Genomic DNA, 19,750 nt, shown 5'->3' with positions numbered 1-19,750 from the left:
CCCTCCTCCTCCTCCTCCTCCTCCTCCTCCTCCTCCTCCTCCTCCTCCTCCTTCTCCTCCTCCTCCTCCTCCTCCTCTTCATCTTCTTCTCTTAGTATTTATTTATTGCTATAGAGATGTGCGCTCTGTAGTGTATTACGTACGCCAGGTGTGTATAGGAGCCCTCAGAAGTCCAAAAAGGGCATCGGATCTCCCAGAACTAGCCTTGCAGATGGTCGTGAGCCTTCCTGCAGGGCTGGGAATTGAATTGGGTCCTCTGTAAACGCTATGAATGCACTCAACTGCAGAGCCCTCTCTGTAGTCCTGCCCTTTGACCCTGCCCTGGCCTCAGTGTGAACCCCAACCCCAACACAGTTTGAATTTGAACCCAGTTCATCTTGATGGCGGGCTGAGGAGACCCCGCCATGGCCCCCCAGCGCCTCCTCATGCACCTCAGAATCCTCCTGGCCAGCTACCGCAGGCCCTGACTCAGTTCCCCTGGGGCCTGCTCTGCTGCATTCCAGGACTACAATCACTGGCGCCTCCCCGTCAGCCCCCACGGCACCATCGGCCTAGTGACCCCAGGGGAAGCACAGCAGGGGACGAGAAACGCACCAACCCGTGGGACTACTTGCAGAGCTGTGGGTATCTGCTTTGGGACAATATCAGGGTACCCATCTTCTTCTCAGGACTTATTCTGGGGGACTAAGCGAACCATCCCCATTAATGTGGGGACGCCAAGCACCACAGTCAGGTCCCTCGCTTGAGGGTGGGCTGGGCTCCTATGTCAGATTCTCTTTGTCTCGGCTCATCCGCCTACACAGAGGAGGGAAGAGGTGTCTGGGCTATGGGTCCTGTGGGACAAAGAGCAAAGGTCAGAAGTCATTGACGGCCACCTCCTAGTGCTGAGGACTTGTGGGGTTACTCAAAGATCCTGGGGACACAAAGGTACAAGGGACCTCATGTTAACAGAGCTGTGGCCGTGATATCAGGGTGAAGAATGACAGACAACGAGAAAGTTCCCAAGACCATGTGGTGGGGTAAACGGGGCACAGACACCCCAAATCTGCAGTGCGAGCTGAATTCAAGATGGAGACTCGGGGCCTGGGAGCCACTGGTGACAGGAGGTCATCACCTATGGTCACCACCAACCAACCGATGTCCCCTTTCAGTGCCGGTCACCCTGTTGTAACCAGCCTCCCAGCCTCCCTCACAACCCTAGTTCAGTTCTGAACACCCAGAGGCAGCCATGTGCCTGTAAGCTCACATCCTTCTCACCCAAGCCCTTGGTCCCCTGCAGGCCTCATCCCTCTCCCTGCCACTGCCTAGAGGCCTCCCAGCCCCCCCTCATGGCTCAGTATTAATCTCCTGTCGTTGCTGGCAGACATGATCCCCTGCCCCTGCAAGGCAGAGACGCCTGTCTTGCTATTATGACACCACCAAAGAGTTCTATAATTCCAGCGAGGGGGCTGAGAAGATGGCTCAGCTGATCAGGGTGATCACTGCCAAACCTGATGACCTGAGTTCAATCCCAGGATCCGCACAGTGGAAGTAACAGATTCCCGCACATTGTCCCCTGACCTCAACTGATGTGCTTTCTGACGTAGACAAACAAACCTTTAAATGGCTAAAAATAAGTAATAAGGTTGATGGCTCCCTTATAAGGGATGCCACCCAAGAAGCATGTGCATATACACACGTGTGCACACACACATTGCACACACACGTGTGCACATACCCACAGACACACACTGCACACAAATATGCATGCACATGGACACACACGCATACCCACACCATGCACACACACACTCACACACACGTGCACACACCTCACACATGCACACATTTGCAACTCACATACAAGTGCACACATATGCACACACACTTACACATGCAAACACACATGCAGATACACACACACACACATGCACGCATACAGAACTGGTGGGCTGAAAATGTCTGCTGTCAGATGAGCTCCCTGTATTCTTGGGCTCCTTGCCCTCTGCCAGGGCAGAAAAAAAAAAGGCTCAAACCCAGATCTACCAAAGAAGATGGAGCTGGGGGAGGGTGCAGAGGAAGAGGGCATGGTAGCTCACCCTGTGGTTCCAGCTCTTAGAAGGCTGATGGAGGCAATGGGATCCCCAGTCACAGGCCAGCCTGGGCTACAGAGCTGGACTCTACCTCAAATAAGCAACAAAACGACTAAACATTTAATGTTTCAAACCGTAGCTAACCAGGAGCTAGAGAGACATGACAGCTGGGCAGACCTGACCTGGGCACAATGAGGCCTGGAGAGGTCAGAGGTCAACATTGGTTGGCTTCCTTTATTGTCACCGACTTATTTATACATTTAAAAAATTGGTCAGGGGGCTGGAGAGATGGCTCAGAGGTTAAGAGCATTGCCTGCTCTAACCAAAGATCCTGAGTTCAATTCCCAGCAACCACATGGTGGCTCACAACCATCTGTAATGGGGTCTAGTGCCCTCTTCTGGCCAGCAGGCATACACACAGACAGAATATTGTGTATATAATAAATAAATATTTAAAAAAAAAATTGGTCAGGTGGTCGTGGTGCACGCCTTTAATCCCAGCACTCGGGAGGCAGAGGCAGGTGGATCTCTGTGAGTTCTAGGCCAGCCTGGTCTACAAGAGCTAGTTCCAGGACAGGCTCCAAAACAGAGAAATCCTGTCTCAAACCCCCCCCCCCACACACACACACATATATTCACCACGTGTGGTGATGCCCTCAATCCCAGTACTCAAGAGGCAGAGTGAGTTCCTGGGTAGCCTGGGCTACAAGGCTAAATAGTGAGACTTTGTCTCTAAGTAAATAAAGAATGAATGAATAAATAGATAAATAAAAAGTCTTTACTATTCATGTGTGTGCTCGCACATGCTCCACCACGCCAGTGTAGCAGAGAGGGGATAACCTGTGGGCCTCTGTTCTCACGGGCCACCAAATTCAGTTCACCTAGGACCTCCAACTTAGGCTTTTGAGACTGGACCTCTTACTGAGCCCTGAGCTCCTCAGGGCTGCTAGGCTGAATGGCCAGCAAGTGCCTGGGGGCCTTGTGGCCCTGTTCCCCAAGTGTGCAGCGCCCTAGTCAGCTTTCCAGTGGGGTTGGGGGCTGAAACTAGGGTTTACTGACTGCACACCCCGTCTTCCTGTCTTCCTCCCCTCCCCTTTTTTGAGACAGGGTCTCACTATGTAGCCCAGGCTGGTCTGGAAGGCAGAACCCTCCTGCCACAGCCTCCCAAGTGCTGGGGACACAGGTGTGGCCCGCCTTTGCTGGTTTTTCATTCAGAGGAAGAAACAGAATCCAGGACAGCCAGGTCACGGGGCTGTGGGAAGTCACAGGGGTCCTGGTCTCGGCTGTGGAGGCTGCAGGTGCCTGGCGACTGAGGAGGAGCCTTAAGAAGCCTGTGAGCCTAGGGAGGGCCCTTGTGGCCACACAAGAGGAAGTGGGCGGTAGGACCCAGGGTTCAGGTCTCCCTGTTGATCGCCTAGGAAGGCTGGGAGGCTGGAGAGATGCTCTGTGACTGAGAACTCTTGCTGCACTTCCAAGGACCTGAGTTCTAATCCCAGCCCCTGCAGCAGGCAGCCCATAACCAGCTGTAAATCCAGCTTCCAGGGATACAGCGCCCTCTTCTGGCCTTCAAGAACACTGCACTCAAGTGGCAAACACTTTCATGTACATATAAATAAATAAATAATCTTATGAGAAGGCAATGGAAGGAGAGGCTAACATCAGACCTCTATGCACCATCCCTGCATCCCTGTGACCTCCTTGACCTCTGGCTGTTGTCACGGGGACAGGGATTTCCAGGTCCCTTCCTGAACATCCTGGATAGATGGCCCCCAGGTAGAGCTCCAAGTCCCAGTTTAGTATATAAACTCTGTGACATAGGCTGAGGCAGGAGGATTGCCGTGAGCTCTGGGCAAGCCTGGACTACAAATAGATTGTAACCTTCTCTCAAAATAACAAACTGACCGACAGGAGGGTCGGGAGTTCAAGGTCATTCTCCAAGGGTATGTGATCCTATGTCCTTCCTCTTCCTGATTCTTGGGTGTCCTGGTCTCTGCTGAACATGTGACCTTTGTATTTTCTGGCCCCAAAGTAACCCTGCCACTTGTACTCCCTGGCCAGCACCACCCGCTGGGTTATTAGATAATAAAAATGTAGTTATTAATTTTATCTATGTGTGTATGGAACATGGGCAGAATTATTCATTTTATCTATGTGTGTATGGAACATGGGCAGAATTGTTTTTTCCTACTGCCAGGTTACTTCTGGGAATCGAACTCAGGTCCTCAGAGTTGACAGCAAGCACCTCTCCCTGCTGAGCCCTCTCTCTGGCCCTTATTGCTGTTTCTACTTCCTACCCAGCGGCTTGGGCACCCTTTGCAGCCCCTGCACTCAGTGGGAGAATAGGAGGCTTCCATTTCACTGAGGAGGAAATCAAAGCTCTCAAGAATGAATCTGGAGGCCACAGAGCCCCAGCTTCTGGATACAGTGGACTTTGGGGTCCCAGGCAGGGAGCGCAGCAGCTGCAGGGGCTAAGAGCCCTGTGCGGTGTGTGGCCTCCAGCAGCTGGGCCGCCTGCCCCCACAGGAGGGGGAGGGGAGCCGAAGTGGCAGCGGGTGGCTGGCGCCCGGCCAGATGGAAAGGGCTGCTGTGGCCTTGGCACGGCTTCTCCCACCCTCTCACGTGAGACTAGTTCAGGCTGGCCTGGACTCTCAGCCTAGCCAAGGATGACCTTGAACTCCTGACCACCACCCCCCACCCCGTTTGCAGAGAGGTGATGCAGGCGTGCACCCACAGCCGGTTGTGTGCGTCTCTGTAGTCTCTGTCCCTGTCTGTGTCTGTCCCCTGCTGGCATCTGTGTCCATCTTCATCCACGGCACAGCACAGGCATCCTCGTCCCGCCCTCTCTTGGTCCTCTGTGTGTGTGTGTGCTGCCCTGTGTGGGTGACCGAGCTGGCCCAACCTCAGGTGACCATGAAGGTCTTTCCTGGCTGTGGGCCTGGACCTTGTGCAATCTGAGTCTGGTGTCTGTAGGATGTTCTCTGCGCTGAGGGACAGGGTTGTTCCTCCTTTATGGTTCATGACTTTTCTTTTTTTTCTTTTCTTTCTTTCTTCTTCTTTTTATTTGTGACACTGTTGCTCTGTGTAACAGTTCTAGCTGTCCTGGAACTAGCTCTGTAGAACAGGCTGGCCTCGAACTCACAGAGGTCCACCTGCCTCTGCCTCCTGAGTGCTGGGATTAGAGGCGTGCACTGTCACCACTGCCCGGCTGGTTCTTGGCTTTTGGAGAAGCATGGGGACACTCATATGTCACCTCACAGACATCGGAAGCTGTGTCTAGGTGAGGCTGAGCCTGGGTGGGGCTGATGCCAGGCAATGTCAGGGAGGATGCAGTCAGGTGGAACGAGTTCTCTTTCCAGCCTCAGCTCCCACAGTAGGGCGGGGGTTGGGGTGCGGTACTGCCCCCACTAAAGTCCTTAAAGGGAGCTACATCCCACATTCCGTTACAGCAACACCCTAAGCTCTTACAGCCAACAGAGCCAGTCCCGGGGAGGGGCGTGTGGGGCATAGCTTAACTATGCCTCATTTGCAGGTTTGCAGATTGCTGGGCAGCTGCAACTTTTGCCGCCCAAGGCTGGAATTTGCAAGTGCTCAGCCTGGAGTTGTGGGGTCTCTGGCCCTACAGGGACTACAGTCACACTTTCCCGAGGCTCTCAGGGGCAGGCCTCCCATTTTGGTTCTGGGATCTCCACCTCTGCTCCCACCAGGGGAACTAGAGTTCTGAAGATTTTTCAAGCTGTCTCTTCTGAAAACTCCAACTTTGGGGAAGCTAAGAAGCAGAATTCAGAACCCATCTGAGATACCTTGGGGGGGGTCCCACGTCCAAGGAGACCCCATGTCCCACAAGTGTCCCCACCTCTTGCATTCAGGACAGAAGTCTGGGGCCCCTCAGCAGCCCAGCCTCAAGCCCTTGAAATCTACCCAGGCCTTGTAGGGGAAGTCACACAGCAGGGCCTTTGTCCCTGCCTCCACACCCACACCTACTCTTTCTGAAAAGCTCCCCCCCCTCCCCCCCCGGGTCGTTTTAGCCCAGGTTGGTCCAGACCCACTGAGGCCGCAGACTAATCCAGTCCCCTGGACTCTTAGTAGACTGAGGCTATGGAGCGGGATCCAGGCCCTCCTGTCTGCATCCGGACCCAAGACACCTCCTGGTGTCTGCATACCTGGCTATGGGCTCCCTGAGAATGGGATCCTGTCTTAGGGTTTCTGTGGCTGTGATAAAGGCCATGACAAAAGCGGCTTACGAAGAAAGGGTTCAGTTCAGCTCACAGCTCCAGCCCATCATGAGGGAAGGTGGGCAGAGCCTCAAGGCAGAGCTGAGGCAGAGGCCCCGGAGGACACTGCTTACGGACCTGTTCCCGGGGCTTGTTGGGCCTGCTGCCCTGCACAGCCCAGAGCCACAGTGGGCGGCCGGGGCGGGACCCGCGGGACCTTCCCACATCAGTCATCCAGCAAGATAAAGACATGGCCACGGTCCAGGTCCAATATGATGCGCGCGTTTTTGTTTTTGTTTTTCCTCAGCTGAGAGTCCTTGCTCCCAAATGACTCTGGCTGTGTCAGGGTGACAAAAACTAACCAGGTCAGAGACCTACCACCTCTCCAGGGGAGAGGCGGGCCAGGAAAGTCTCGGGATGAAGCTGACTCCCCTAAACCAGAGAGCCCTCCCAGACCCACGCGGAAGCGAGGGATGGGGGTGTCCGTCCTGTCTGCCCTGTCTTTGACCCCTAAAGACCCTCATCTTGACTCAGTTCCTTCCCGCTCTTATGCCACACACTGGTCCCTAGGAGGGAGGTGGAGGTCGTACTGGGACCACCTCCCTCCACCTGCTTCCCCGGATGGAGCTGACTGCAGTTCAGCTCCTTTCCACTAGATGGCGCGCGACACTCAGAAACGCACACGCAGTTCGTCCCTGTGCCCAAGGCACCCGTGCAGCCCGTGGGCTCGGATCTCTCGTGTTCAGATAGTGAACGCGTGCTTCGTGCATGGCGAGAGCGACGCTCACATGGGGATTCACCACGCTCGAGGGTATCTTAACAGGCCTGCGCACACCCACGCGAGCTTGTGTTTACACCGTGTGTTGGTGCCCGCACACGCATGTTGTGCAGCATTTGTGTCCTGGATGTCAAGCCGTGCTCACAGTACATGCATAAGCCCGCGTGTCCTCTGTGCTGGGCGGTCCTTGTGCTGGAACGTTGCCATGTGTGTGGTGGGCACATCCATTACCTCAGCTCATGTGCCCCAAGACTCCCCCACAGATTCACATGTCCCTTGTCTTAGCTCACCATCATCTCGATCGTGAGCATAGTAACCCTGAGGATGGTTGGCCACTGGATGCGCTCAGCAGCTGAGGTGATAATGGAAATCCGCTTGACTCAGCGTCACAGAGTGGTTTTCAGCAGGGAACCAGGCTTGGGGCCAGCGGAGGGATCTGCTCCTTCTGCAGGGTCCCCTCGTGTGGATTTCTGGGCTGAATGCAGTTCAGGCTATCAGAGAAAATCAGGCAGCACGTCATCTCCCGGGTGCCTCTGGGTAGCTGCTAGTGGACCGAGCCTGCAGGCTGGAACCCATTTCTATCGGGTCAGTGGACCAACCACCAGAGGTGCGTGGGTGCCCATTCCCAGAGTCCTCAGTGATGGGGCGTCACACAGGGAGGAAGCGGTCTGGGCGCTCTGATATGGGCCGGCCTGTTTTGGCCACATTCTCTTCCTCCCGTGTCCGCTGTCACCCCTGGTGGCCATAGGCCATCTCCTTGGTAACGGCAGCCACCGGGTCAGCTGTGCCATCGACCGACCGCAGCTCATCCTTACAACCCCAACACTGGACCTGGAAGATGATGAGGTGGGTGGTCAGCCAGGGTGTCAGGGGTCAGCAGGGTCAGAGGGCGCCTGCATCTCAGTGGCTCCCTGGGGCCTCAGTTTCCCCATACATTCAGCCTCTCTGACCTCTAGACTCTATGTCCAGGCCTGGTCACTTGCTGTGTGGACAGTGGTCTGGCTGGAGGGAGGCTCAGTCTTAATCCCAGTTGCTGTCGGGTGAGCAGGGTCACAGGGTCACTGGAAGCCAGCGGAACACCATGGCTCCTGAGTCGTCAACAGACCTGCTGCTTCTCACAGATTCCATCACTGTTATTGCTCAAGCGGACAACTGTGGGTACTTCTAGAACAATCCAACAAGATTTTGTCATAATTGTTCCCAGTAGGCTACCATTGCTATTTCTAGAAGATTCTATCGGCCCAACTCTAGAGCAACATTGCATCTCAGCTTCCAGAACTTCCACAGCTGCTGGTCCTGGAAGCTTCTATCCTTCCCTCTCTGCACAGAGGGTCCCTCCAGAGACCAAGACAGGGATGCAGGTGTGCGGTCCCCTTTGAGAGCTGGCAGGTGTCTGGACTGTCCTGGTCCCGGTTGAGGGAGCTGAAAAGCACAAGGCCTGACCTTGTATAGACCCTGGGATGAGGGGTGAGGAAGACACAAGCTGCAGAGTGGGGACAAAAGTAATGCCCACCCTCTTCCCTCAGTTTCCCCTTTGTGCAGACTCATAGACAGAGTATGAGTCCCATGGGCCCTGACATTTCTCATAGGCCAGGCCACTTGCCTGGCACCACGTAGCCAGAGGGTGGAGCCGTGGAAGACAATTTTTGCTGGCTGAGGCTAAGGGAACCATCCCCAGTGGCCAGGCAGACTGCTGGCCCTTTAAGAACCTCGGTTTGGCGCTGCCCAGGGGTTATTGATCGGAGCCTTGGAAACGAGATTAGATTATTGGGCTGAGAACTGCAGCCTGGGGGCCTGGGAAAGAGGATGGCTTCTTGTAAAAGGCTCCCCAGGGTACTAGGGGCTCATTTCTGGGGGCCTCCCCAGATCCCATGTTCCCCAGGACCCTTAGTTTGGAAACTGAGGCAGAGAGGGGCTGCCTCTGTCTCCAAAGAAGCCTGGCCAGAAAGTGGCGTTAATGCATGCCTTTATGGGGTGCTTGGTGTACGGTAAGCCGGGGGTATTAGAACAATCCTCAAACAATTGTTTGATTCTCCAACCTCGTTGGACTGTGTGTGCCTGGGATGGTGGGAACTGATGTCCTTACGGGAGGTGGCTCTGTGTGTCTCCTACACTGTCTAGGTGAGACGGTTGGAAGGCCCTATATGCAGCTGGATAACAAGTCCTGGTCCAGCCTTGGACGCCCCCCCTCTAGATCTGAAGGGGACCCTGCATTCTTCCACAACTTTCTAAGGTTCCTAGCCCACCCAAAGGCTGAACTGCGTGCCAGTCCCTCACAGACTCTCTCAGTGGGGCCCTGGTGGACTGTCACCAGTCAGGAAGAGCCTCCTAGGGGCAGCCACCAATGTCTGGAGCTAAACCGACTGGAGAGAGCCGAGGATCAGAGCTGTGAAGACGTGTATGCCTCTCCTGCGTTCCCTTCCCATTGCTGTGTCCCCTTCAGACTCAGGTATCTCGAATAGGAATGAGGGACAGAGAAGGCTCAGGAGACATCAGGGCCCCTGCCAGCAGTCAGCAGCCTCTACACTGTCCTCCACCCACCCGGGAGGACTCCAAGGAAAAGCACCTCCCAACACTGTGATGGCAGAGACAGGCCTCAGCACGTGGTTTCTATGGTGCTGGCGTGGAATTCAGGCCTTTGTTCATGCCAGGCAAACATATGCTCTATCATTGAGCCCAAACCCCTCTCACAGCCCCCTCCCCCTGCATGTCCTGAAGTTGCTCTGTAGACCAGGCTGGCCTCTAACTCACAGAAATCCACCTGCCTCTGCCTCCCAGGTGCTGGGAAGAAAGGTGTGCGACACCATTGCCTGGCCCTATCGGTTTTTAAAGCATCCAGAAGACAAAGGTCCCAGTGGACCTCCAGCAACTGATCAAAGAGGGAGCCATTTAAACACCGGAAGAGACAGGCTGCGGAAGAGAAGACCTGGAACCTCCAAGGCAGTTGGGGGTCTGGGAGCGCTTCCTGGAAGAGGGAGTCTAAACACTATGTGTCCGGGTGTTTTCCAGTGTGTATGTAAGGGAATCACAACTACACCTGTGCCCAGGGTGCCGTCTAGAAAGAGGCACTGAAATCCTTGGGATTGGAGTTACAGATGGTTCTGTGAGCCACGGCGCTAGCCCCGAAGGAGGAATGTTGTTGCATAAGAAGAGCTGAGTTCTTGGCAGCAGGACAGAGAGTTTGAGAGAAGAGGGTCCTGCTGTCTGCGATCTTGTGCACATGCCGAGGAGGCTCTTCCTCTGGTGTGTACTGAAGACGGAGAGAGATTAGACGTTGAGGAAGTACCCAGGGCTCGCACTAGCTTGGGGGGGGGGGAGCTCTACCCCCTGACCACGCCCCCAGCCCCTCACTGGGGATTCTAGGCGGGGCTCCACCCTGACACCCCCCAGCCCCTCACTGGGGATTCTAGGCGGGGCTCCACCCTGACCACGCCCCCAGCCCCTCACTGGGGATTCTAGGCGGGGCTCCACCCTGACCACGCCCCCAGCCCCTCACTGAGGTTTTTAGGCAGGGGTTTCACCTGTAAACCAGATCCTATCAGTCCCTCGGAAAGTGGCTAAGCTGAGGGGTCATGATGACAACACATGGGTCCTGAACTTAGTGCAGATGTATCCAGGATGGGGTAGTAGTATGGACTTCCTATCCACGCCCTAAGGGCCCCCCAGGGGTACTCCTTAGTGGATTCTGGGGTACCCCGACTGCTGAGCACTAGCAGGGCTGCTAGCCCCGCCGCAGCAGTAATTAAGGGCTCTGGGCATCCCCACGGTGTGATGTATGTGTGCCTTAACTAATCATTTATTAGGTCACTGATGGCTCGTCAATATTAATTCATTTATTTAAACAACTCGGTCCTGTAATGAAGATGTTTTCTGAGAGGGGAGGCAGGCGGGTAGTGGGGCCGCGATGCAGGCGAAGGGTGTTTTCAGAGATAACCAAGCAGGTTGAGTGGCAGGAATACCCCACCTGAATGTCCCACTTGTGCGGGAATGAGGCCAAGACCACAGCAGGGGCAGCGTCCTGGGCACTGTATGTGGCTGGAGAGGACTGGAGCAGCCATCGTGACCCATCTGACGCAGTGGTCTCCGAGATCATTCTTCTACCCTGCCCCAGGAAGGCATACTGCTGCCTGCACGCTGCAGAAGATGGCATCTGAGCCACTGCCTGGTAGGTTTGTCACCAGGAGACATTTAAGAACAGCAGCTGAGCAGGAGAGACAACTTGGCGATTAAGAGCACTGGCTTCGCTCCCAGAAGACCCAGGTTTGGTTCCCAGCACCCACATGGCAGCTTACAACCATCTGTGACCCTGGTTCCGCTGGATCCAACGCCCTTTTCATGAATACTTCACGCATGCGTGTGACAGAAAGCTCAGAGGGTAAAGGCTTGGCAACCCGAGTTCAAGTCCTCGAACTCACATAAAAGTGGCAATAATCAAGTCGTCCTCTGCCCTTCATGTGTGGGTCGTGGCCCACACAGAAGCATGAACGCACACAGAAGAATTTGACCGGGTGCAGCGCAAATACCAGCCACGCCGGGTGCGGTGCAAATACCAGCAACGCCACTTAGGAGGCCGAGTCATACAAAGGTTCGAGGCCTGCCTAGGTTACATAGTTCTCTTTTTAAAAAATCCGATTTCATCCCTCCACTTTGGCTTCCTAGTGCCCTGGGGAGAAAAGCCTTTCTCATTGGCTAAGCCGGCTTCTGCCCCCCTTGTCCTCCTTGCTTGTCTCACCCCAACCTCAGGGTCTTCTTCGGTGGGTCACAGCACTCCACAACACCTGTGGTGTGCCCGCGTTTCCAGGAAGATCGGGTCCCACGCCATCTCTTAATCCATTCGATGCTTCGGATTCTGTGAGCCTGGGTCTCTCTGTGGCTCCGATGACGACAGGTGTGTGCCATGCCACCAGGCTGTCTTTGCTTCTGATGACACAGGGTAAGGGACAGAGGCCAGGGACACACCTGTGAGGCTGAAGGAGGAGCTAGCCTGGGCTACATGGGGGAGGAGAAAGAGCAATGGGGTCAGGGCAGCAGCACAGAGAAGTCTCCTCAGCTGCCTGAGTTTGTACACCTAGAACTGTGGTCTCCACTCAGAACATGGCTCCATGGGTTCTCTCTCTCTCTCTCTCTCTCTCTCTCTCTCTCTTGTTTCAAGACAGGGCTTCTCTGTGTAACCCCGACTGTCCTGGAGCTCAGAGATCCGCCTGCCTCTGCCTCTACAGTGTTGGGATTAAAGGTGTCAGTCACCACGCCCTGCTGTTATTTATTTATTTTTCAAAAGAAATATTTATTTTAACCAGGCAATGATGGCACACACCTTTAATCTCAGCACATAGGAGGCAGAGGCAGGCAGATCTCTGTCAGTGTGAGACCAGCCTGGTCTACAGACTGAGTTCCAGGGACAGCCAAGGATACACAGAGAAACCCTGTCTTGAACAAAAACTTATAAAGACAGTGATAGTAATGGTAACAGTAACAGTAGGGCCCCAGTGCTTCCCAATGGCAGCTCTCACCCCATCAGACAGCCCATGGGACTTTGGGAATCCTCCCTGGGTGGTCTCAGGAAGCAGGGTGAGTCCAGACAGAGCCATGGAGTGTCTCGGGAATGTCAGCTGGATGGAGGTGTCCAGGTTTGTTCTCAAGCAGTGTCTCACCACTGGGCAAGTAGTTGTAGGAGCTACTTAGAAACCTGTGGCATGGGCAGTGGTGGCGCAGTCTTTAATCCCAGCACTCAGGAGGCAGAGGCAGGCGGATCTCTGAGTTGGAGACCAGCCTGGGCTACAGAGCTAGTTCCAGGACAGCCAGGTCTACACAGGGAAACCCTGCCTCAAAAAAACAAAAGGAAGGAAGGGAAAACAAAAGAGTGACCTTTGTCTCAGCTCGCATTGATTAAGCGCCTACTGTATATGTTGTTCCGATGCCCATGGGATGGGCTTGGTGCGCGTCCTTGTCATCATCTGCCAGGCAGGTCTCGGGCAGTCTACACTGTAGACTGTAGCCGAGTTTACGCACAGGGCAGGCAGCTCAGTGTGGCCCAGATCACACATGTGCAGGCGCAGAGGTTGGCGGTGGGTCTGGGTGGCCTTGTTTTTCCTGAGGAAATAAGCTGGGTCTTCCTCTGAAGTACCTGGTGGTCAGGGCAGTAAAGTTAACTTCCTGTAAACAGTCTTGATTAGAGTTCTCCAGCCCTGCATAAATTAACCATGGCCAGCCACGGAGGCCCGAACGATCAATGGTGTCGCTCGGCAATTCCCGGACAGTCCGGCCCATCCATCCGTCACCACAGGCCAGATGCTAACGGCTTTATCTTTTCCAGCCAGGCAGTGAGGGAGGGTGGACAGAGGGGTCTTGGCATAAGACAGTCCTCCTCAGACACTCTGGCCATATCTGTAAACATGGTAACATGGTGTTCCTCGGAGCTTAGGAGGCTGGTCAAGAGCCTGCAAGTTCTGGGCCAGCCTGAGCTACTGGGTGAGATAGAGGTCAGCCTGGGCTACAGAGGGAGGGTTTGTTTTCAATTGTCTGTTTTTGAGGCAGGATTTCATTGTGTATCTCTGGCTGTCCTGGAACTCACTCTGTAGCCCAGACTGGCCTTGAACTCAGAGATCTGCCTGCTTCTGTTTCCAGAGTGCTGGGATTAAAGGTGTGCACCACCATCACCTGGCTATTTATTCATTTTTTTAGTTAGTTAGTTGGGGACTGAGTCTCACTATGTATCCTTGGCAGGCTTGGACCTTTGTACTATGTGGACTCTCAGGTCCGCCTGTCTCTGTCAGGATTAAAGGTATGTGTCACACATCTGGGGTGTGGTGTCTGTGTAGGTGGGGGTCAGGGGGCAACTTTCAGAGTTGGCTGTGTTTTCATCTTGTTGAAGAAGGTTTTCTCTTGACTCTTCCATGATGTATGTTCCAGGCTTGCTGCTAGGTGGCCCTGGTCAGTTCTGTCCCTATCTCTCTGGAGAAGGGCTGAGTCACAGACCTGTACGGTTGTGTGGGTTCTGGGGATCTAGTCCAGGTAATCAGGCCTAGTCAGTGAATGCTCTCACCCACTGCACCATTTCCCCAGTTCTGCACAGAGAATTTGACAGCAGCCTGTGCGGAAGGTTCAAGGCTGGGGGCCAGTCTGGTAGCACAGCAAGTTCAAGGCCATTCTTTAAAACACAGAGTTGGAGGCCAGTCTGGGCTACGTAGTGAGTTTGAGGCTTGCGTTGGCTAAATCATAGGTTCAGGGCCAGTTTAGGCTCCATGAGACCCTGCCTCAGAAAAACTGCTAGTCCAGGGTCATCATCTAGGGTCAATGGGAACACAACCAAGCCTGACACAAGTTCTAGCAGCTGACCCCAGTCAGTCAGCACCAGGACATTGGCCACCACAGGCCTTCAGGTAAATCATTCATGAACCAGGCTTCTCCGGACTCGGGGGCTGGGCCACTGGGTAGGAGCCATGTGTAAGGCTGGAGGGCAGTGGACAGAATGTTCAGCCAGCACGCACAAGGCCCTAGGCTCCACTCACAGCAGCGTGTAAACCAGGAGGCTGGCGCAGGAGGGTGAGGAGTTCAAGGTCATGGTGAGTTTATGGTTGGCCTGGGCTGGATGAAACCCCGTCTCAAAACAAAAACTGTGTTTGGAAACTGATAAGTCAGTCATGGTAAGGGGACTGGCGTTTTTCTGAGGTTGTGGGTTCAGGTTGGAGTGGTAGGCTCCTATAGGATCCCCAGGAACGTCAAGCTACAACAGGGACATAGGCCTTTGTGAGCCACGTCTTCAGAAGCCCTGGGCCTCCTCAGATACAGAGACCTCCCTGTGGTGAGATATCCAGGCTCTGGTGTCTTGAAGGGCTAGCCAAGCCTCATGTCTGTCCTCAAAGGTGCCACGCTCTCCCCAGGGCCCCCCTCCTCTCAAAATCCCCCACAGAACCGCTGTGCCTTGAGTGGACTGTGCTACAGCCTAGCTGCTGGTCTTGTGTCCTGTCCCTCCTTTGTGACTTTGGGGGTGTTCGGAGCTTCTCACCGGTGTCCCTTCTCCACACCCACCATATGCTCGGAGGGACACAATGCCTTCAAACTCGGAGTCTGTCCTTCCCACAGCTCAGCCTCTAGGGCCAGGCTAGAATGAGGGGCTTCTTCTGCCCGGTAGGGCATTTCTGAGTGGCCCAGGAGGGGAACTCAGCCACCTTCAGCTCAGGGTGAGTTTGTGGGTGGCCTGGGCTAGATGAAACCTTGTCTCAAAACAAAAACTGAATGTAAAAAAAAAAAAAAAACCTGAATGTATTTGGAAACTGTCTCAAATCAAAAAACCACTGTGACCAGTACTGGAGGAATGAGGCCTAAGGTTGATTTCTGGCCATTTCATGCATACACATACAAGCATGAACCCCACATGTGCACATACCCCCATACACATGCACACACATGAACATACACAGATAATGAAGGGTGCTCACTGCACAGATCCCAGTGTCCCTGTGGGCCCCTGAGCAGCTGAAGCTGAACCCAGGCCCCACCTTTCCTGCCCTATGGTCACCTCTCCCGAGTCACTTACTCAAATTCTTTGTCAGCCATGGCCCATGTATGTGGTTCATGGGTAGATGGCCTCCTGTGCACCAAGGGGGCTACTGGGGACCCTGGTGGGCGCTCACATCCTTCTGGGAAGTTGAGTGTCAGCCATCAGTGTCTCCAGCGGCCAAGAGCTCCTGCTCACACTAGTGAGGCTCTACAGAGGGCTCCATGACTTTGCTTTTTATACCTGGGCCCCAGGTGAGAACCACACTCTTGACCCAGAGAGGCTCAGCTGACCCGGAGGTCCCACAGATGCCTTCATCTCAGTGAGCATCCCACAGCCGAGCCTCCTCTCCTTCCCTGCCTCCTAGTTTAGCTGTTTCAACATTCCCATCTCAGCCTCCCTTCCCACTGTCCTCACATTCTGGCTCCTTGGAGGGCCTTCCTACTCTACGTCTGGCAAGCTTTATGCTTTCAGGATGGAGGGTCTCTGCTGGTACATCAGAACCACTGTAGATGTCATGTAAGCGAATGCAACCATGGAACAATAAAACTTTATTAAAAAACAAACAAACAAACCGGGGGTCAGATGTGGCCCTTGGCCCATAGTTTTGTGTCTTCTAGACTTCTTTCCCCAACACTCATTCTGGGGAACCTTTCGTACATACAGCATCTATACCTGCTCTGTTTTAGGCCTTTCCCAGATTGGCACGGCATAGACAAAGGTCCCACCCACTTTTCTGAGGTGGAATGAGTTTTTTCAAAGATTTGCAATTAGCGTGTCCCCGTCACCCTCTGCTTACAAACACGCACAAGTGTGGGTATGCTTGCCTACACCTGTGAAGGAGACAAAGGCTCTGGGGTCCCTGCTGTCAATCTCCACCCTGTTCCTTCAGACAGGGTCTCTCACTGAACCTGGGGTGACAAGACCTGGGGCCAGCAAGTGCCAGGGGTCCCCCTACTGTCCCCAGTGCCCAGCGCCAGACTTACAGGTGTGCATGGCCACATCAGCCAGCCTTCTCACACTTGTGCACTGTGCACATTGGCCGTGTCCATACCCCTACAGTCCCCAGGGCACCTTTGAAATCTGCCCCCCCAGGAGCAAAACCACAGAAATTCCCACAGTCCATGCCTGGAGAATCCACATGGGACTCAGAGACCTGAGTCCGGAGCTGGGGCCCTTCAGGCTCCCCGTCTCTCGGGCCTCACCGCGCCTTTGCCTGTCTCTTCCTGGCACAGACGGTGATGCTCCAAGGATGGCAGGAAGATGGGCCGAGCCCGGGCCAGCCGATCAATAACCCCATCAGCGCAGGCCCAGCGGAAGTCAGGCCCATCCCCACCCTCCAGGGAACGGATAAGGCCCAGGAACCCTCTTGAGGGACGCTGGGCACCCTATCTCCAGTGGAAGTGGCCGGTCCCTAAATTGCCCCACGGGCCGCGACGCAGGTTCACATCGAGGCCTTTAATAGCTGGGACTTAATGTTTTATTGTTGGTTTTAAAAGCGTAATTAGTTGGAGTGTAAACAGAAAGAAAATACCCTGCTTAATTAAGAATTTTTAAACGGGGTGTATAACTGCCGGAAACACCGGCGAACCCGCAGCTCCCTTCATTAAATCGATCGGAGATGAGGCCGGGAGTGGAGGGATGGGCCGGGCACTGGGGACACAGCTGAAGGAGGCGATGTGAGGGGTGCAGCTCATCCCTCCACTGGGACCCCAGGGAATTGGTTCTTGACGACCAGGGCCTGGGAAGTGGGGCCTGATAACTTTTACGCACTGATGGAGGTGACAGTTGGCCAGATAGTCACTGAGAAGAGCCTGTGGGTGGCTGGGAGCCAAGTCCTGAGATCCTGGAGATGGCTGGGTGTGGAGAAGTTTAGGCTGCTTTGGGGCAGCGCTGGACACAGATCCTGAGGTGGGGCCCTGGCACACAGCAGCGTGGACGATGTCTTCAGTCCCTCTGGGTCGCCTCTCCCATGCTCCAGCTTGTCTCTGAGCTGGGGCTTAAACCTCAACACTGAGAACATGTTTATATACATGTGTGTGCGTGTGTTCATGCCTGTGTGCACACGTGTGTATGTGCATGTGGGCAGTGGGGCCAACATCTCTGTCTGCCTTGTCCCCTCACTGTCCTGGAACTCACTGATTCAGCTAAGCTGACCAGAGCGCTCCAGGGACGCTGTCGAGTGCTGGGATTAAAGGCATGCGCCACCACCTTCCGTCAGGTATCTTGTATTTAAAACATATATTCCTGTCATTGTTTGAAACAGGATCACGGTCTCTAGCTCAGGCTGGCCCCAGCCTCTTGCTCCCCTGCCCTTACACCAGGCACGGATGGGGAGGAAGGGTGTGGAGTTGCACATGTCCAGACGTGTCATTTACAAGACAATCCAGACTCCCTGCAGGCCAGATGACCCATGTGGTTCACGCTGGGTTCTCTTCTGAGCTGGATGCCATGTGTGGAATACCTTGGAACAGGTGCAGATGGACCTGACTCGCTGACCTGGAGCCTGGGAGTCGTAGAAGTCAAGGGTTCCCTCAACCCCAGGGATACTTCTCCAGGTCATGGATCTGTTAGAAAAGACATGGGACAGGAGTAGCCTGGACAGCAGCCACCGCAGCCAAACTCCATCTGCATGGGCACGCTCCCCTTGCATGGGAATGAACAGGAAGCTTGTCTACTACTCCAGGCATGCTAAGTAGTCTTGAGATCCAGTTCTGCCTGGTTCTGAGAGGGCTGAGCTGGGACTAGGGAGGCCCAGGGTAAGTCCCCAGACTTCCAACTTCCAGGACTTTACCCAAAGCTCCTGTAAGGCTTCTTTAGGGTGATTGATCAGAGAGGTTGAAGTGGAGGTTGTGAGCGGCCCAGCATGTTGACAGGGCTGTGGCCTCTGATGAGGAAGCTGGGGCAAATGTCCTGATGTTGCCAGATCAACTGCAGCTCTGCAGGCTCCCCATGGGGCTTTCTGGCTCTCTGAGAGTTCTGGAAGGTTCTCCTTGTCCCTCTCCTCCCCTCTCTCCACCATCCACTGCGTATCTTTCCTGTTCACTTTCTCTCTCCCTCTCTGTTGTTTTGATTCCCTGAGTCACAGGGTCACTCTGTAGCTCAGACTGGAGCTCACAGCAATCCTGCTGCATCAGCTTCCCGAGCACTGAGATAAGAGGCACACACATCACTGTGCACGGCTTATCTAAATGTCTGCTTTGTGCCTCTTGGACCTGATGTGTTGTAATAAGAGCGGCGGGGCTGCGACCCCAGCACACCGGCCGCCTGCTAGCTCATGCCCCGAAATAACAACACACAAACTGTATTCATTTAAACACCGCTTGGCCCATGAACTCTAGCCCTTACAGGCTAATTCTCGCACTTGGACTAGCCCATTTCTAATGATGTGTGTAAGCACCCCAAGGTGCGCTTACTGGGAAGATTCTAGCCTACGCCCATCCTGAGTCGGAGCTTCATCGCGTGTGTCTCTGAGAACAGAGATATCTCGCGTCTGTCTGAGGAGTCTTACCTCACTTCCTCTTCCTCCTGTTTACTCCTCCCACCTATGTTTTAACCTATCAGGGCCAAGGAGTTTCTTTATTGCTTAACCAATGAAATCAACAGATTGATATATGACATTCCCACATCACTTCCCCTTTTTCTGTTTAAACAAAAAAAGAAGGCTTTAACTTTAACGGAGCAAAATTACATATAACAAAACAGTTATCAAGTAAAAATTACAATAATCTATATCATAACTAAGGAAAACTATAACTATAACTAACTATTCTTAACTCCATCAAAGACTCCAGAAAGATACAATATTACCTAAGCAAACAAGAAAAAAGCAACTTTCAAACTCTAGAAATGACAGAGACATCTCGCTGCCTGGACAGTCACCCAAAGTTCCTCTGTACCGTTGGGGCATCCATCTTCGGCCTACAGGCCCATAGTTTCCAGCAGACATTTCCACAAAGCAGGAAATTTCAAAGGCAGTCACTATCTGCTTGTCCTGAAGAATGTCTTGCAGACTCTTTCATGAATCAGGAACCCCGAAAGATCATCTCACCTTTAGGCAAGTTCAGCAGTCCTCTCTCTGCGGGTTCTCTGTGTCCAGTTTATGCAATAGTCCAGGCAAGAGCAGTTTCTTGCCCAAATGGCTATCAAACTCCATAAGGATCCTCTTCGATGCCCATCTTCCTCTTGAAGT

This window comes from Alexandromys fortis, unplaced genomic scaffold (assembly GCF_014885135.2).
Source record: "Alexandromys fortis isolate MF-2015 unplaced genomic scaffold, M_Fortis_MF-2015_v1.1 scaffold_221, whole genome shotgun sequence".
Lineage (NCBI taxonomy): Eukaryota > Metazoa > Chordata > Mammalia > Rodentia > Cricetidae > Alexandromys > Alexandromys fortis.
Note: the sequence above shows the minus strand (reverse complement) of the source record.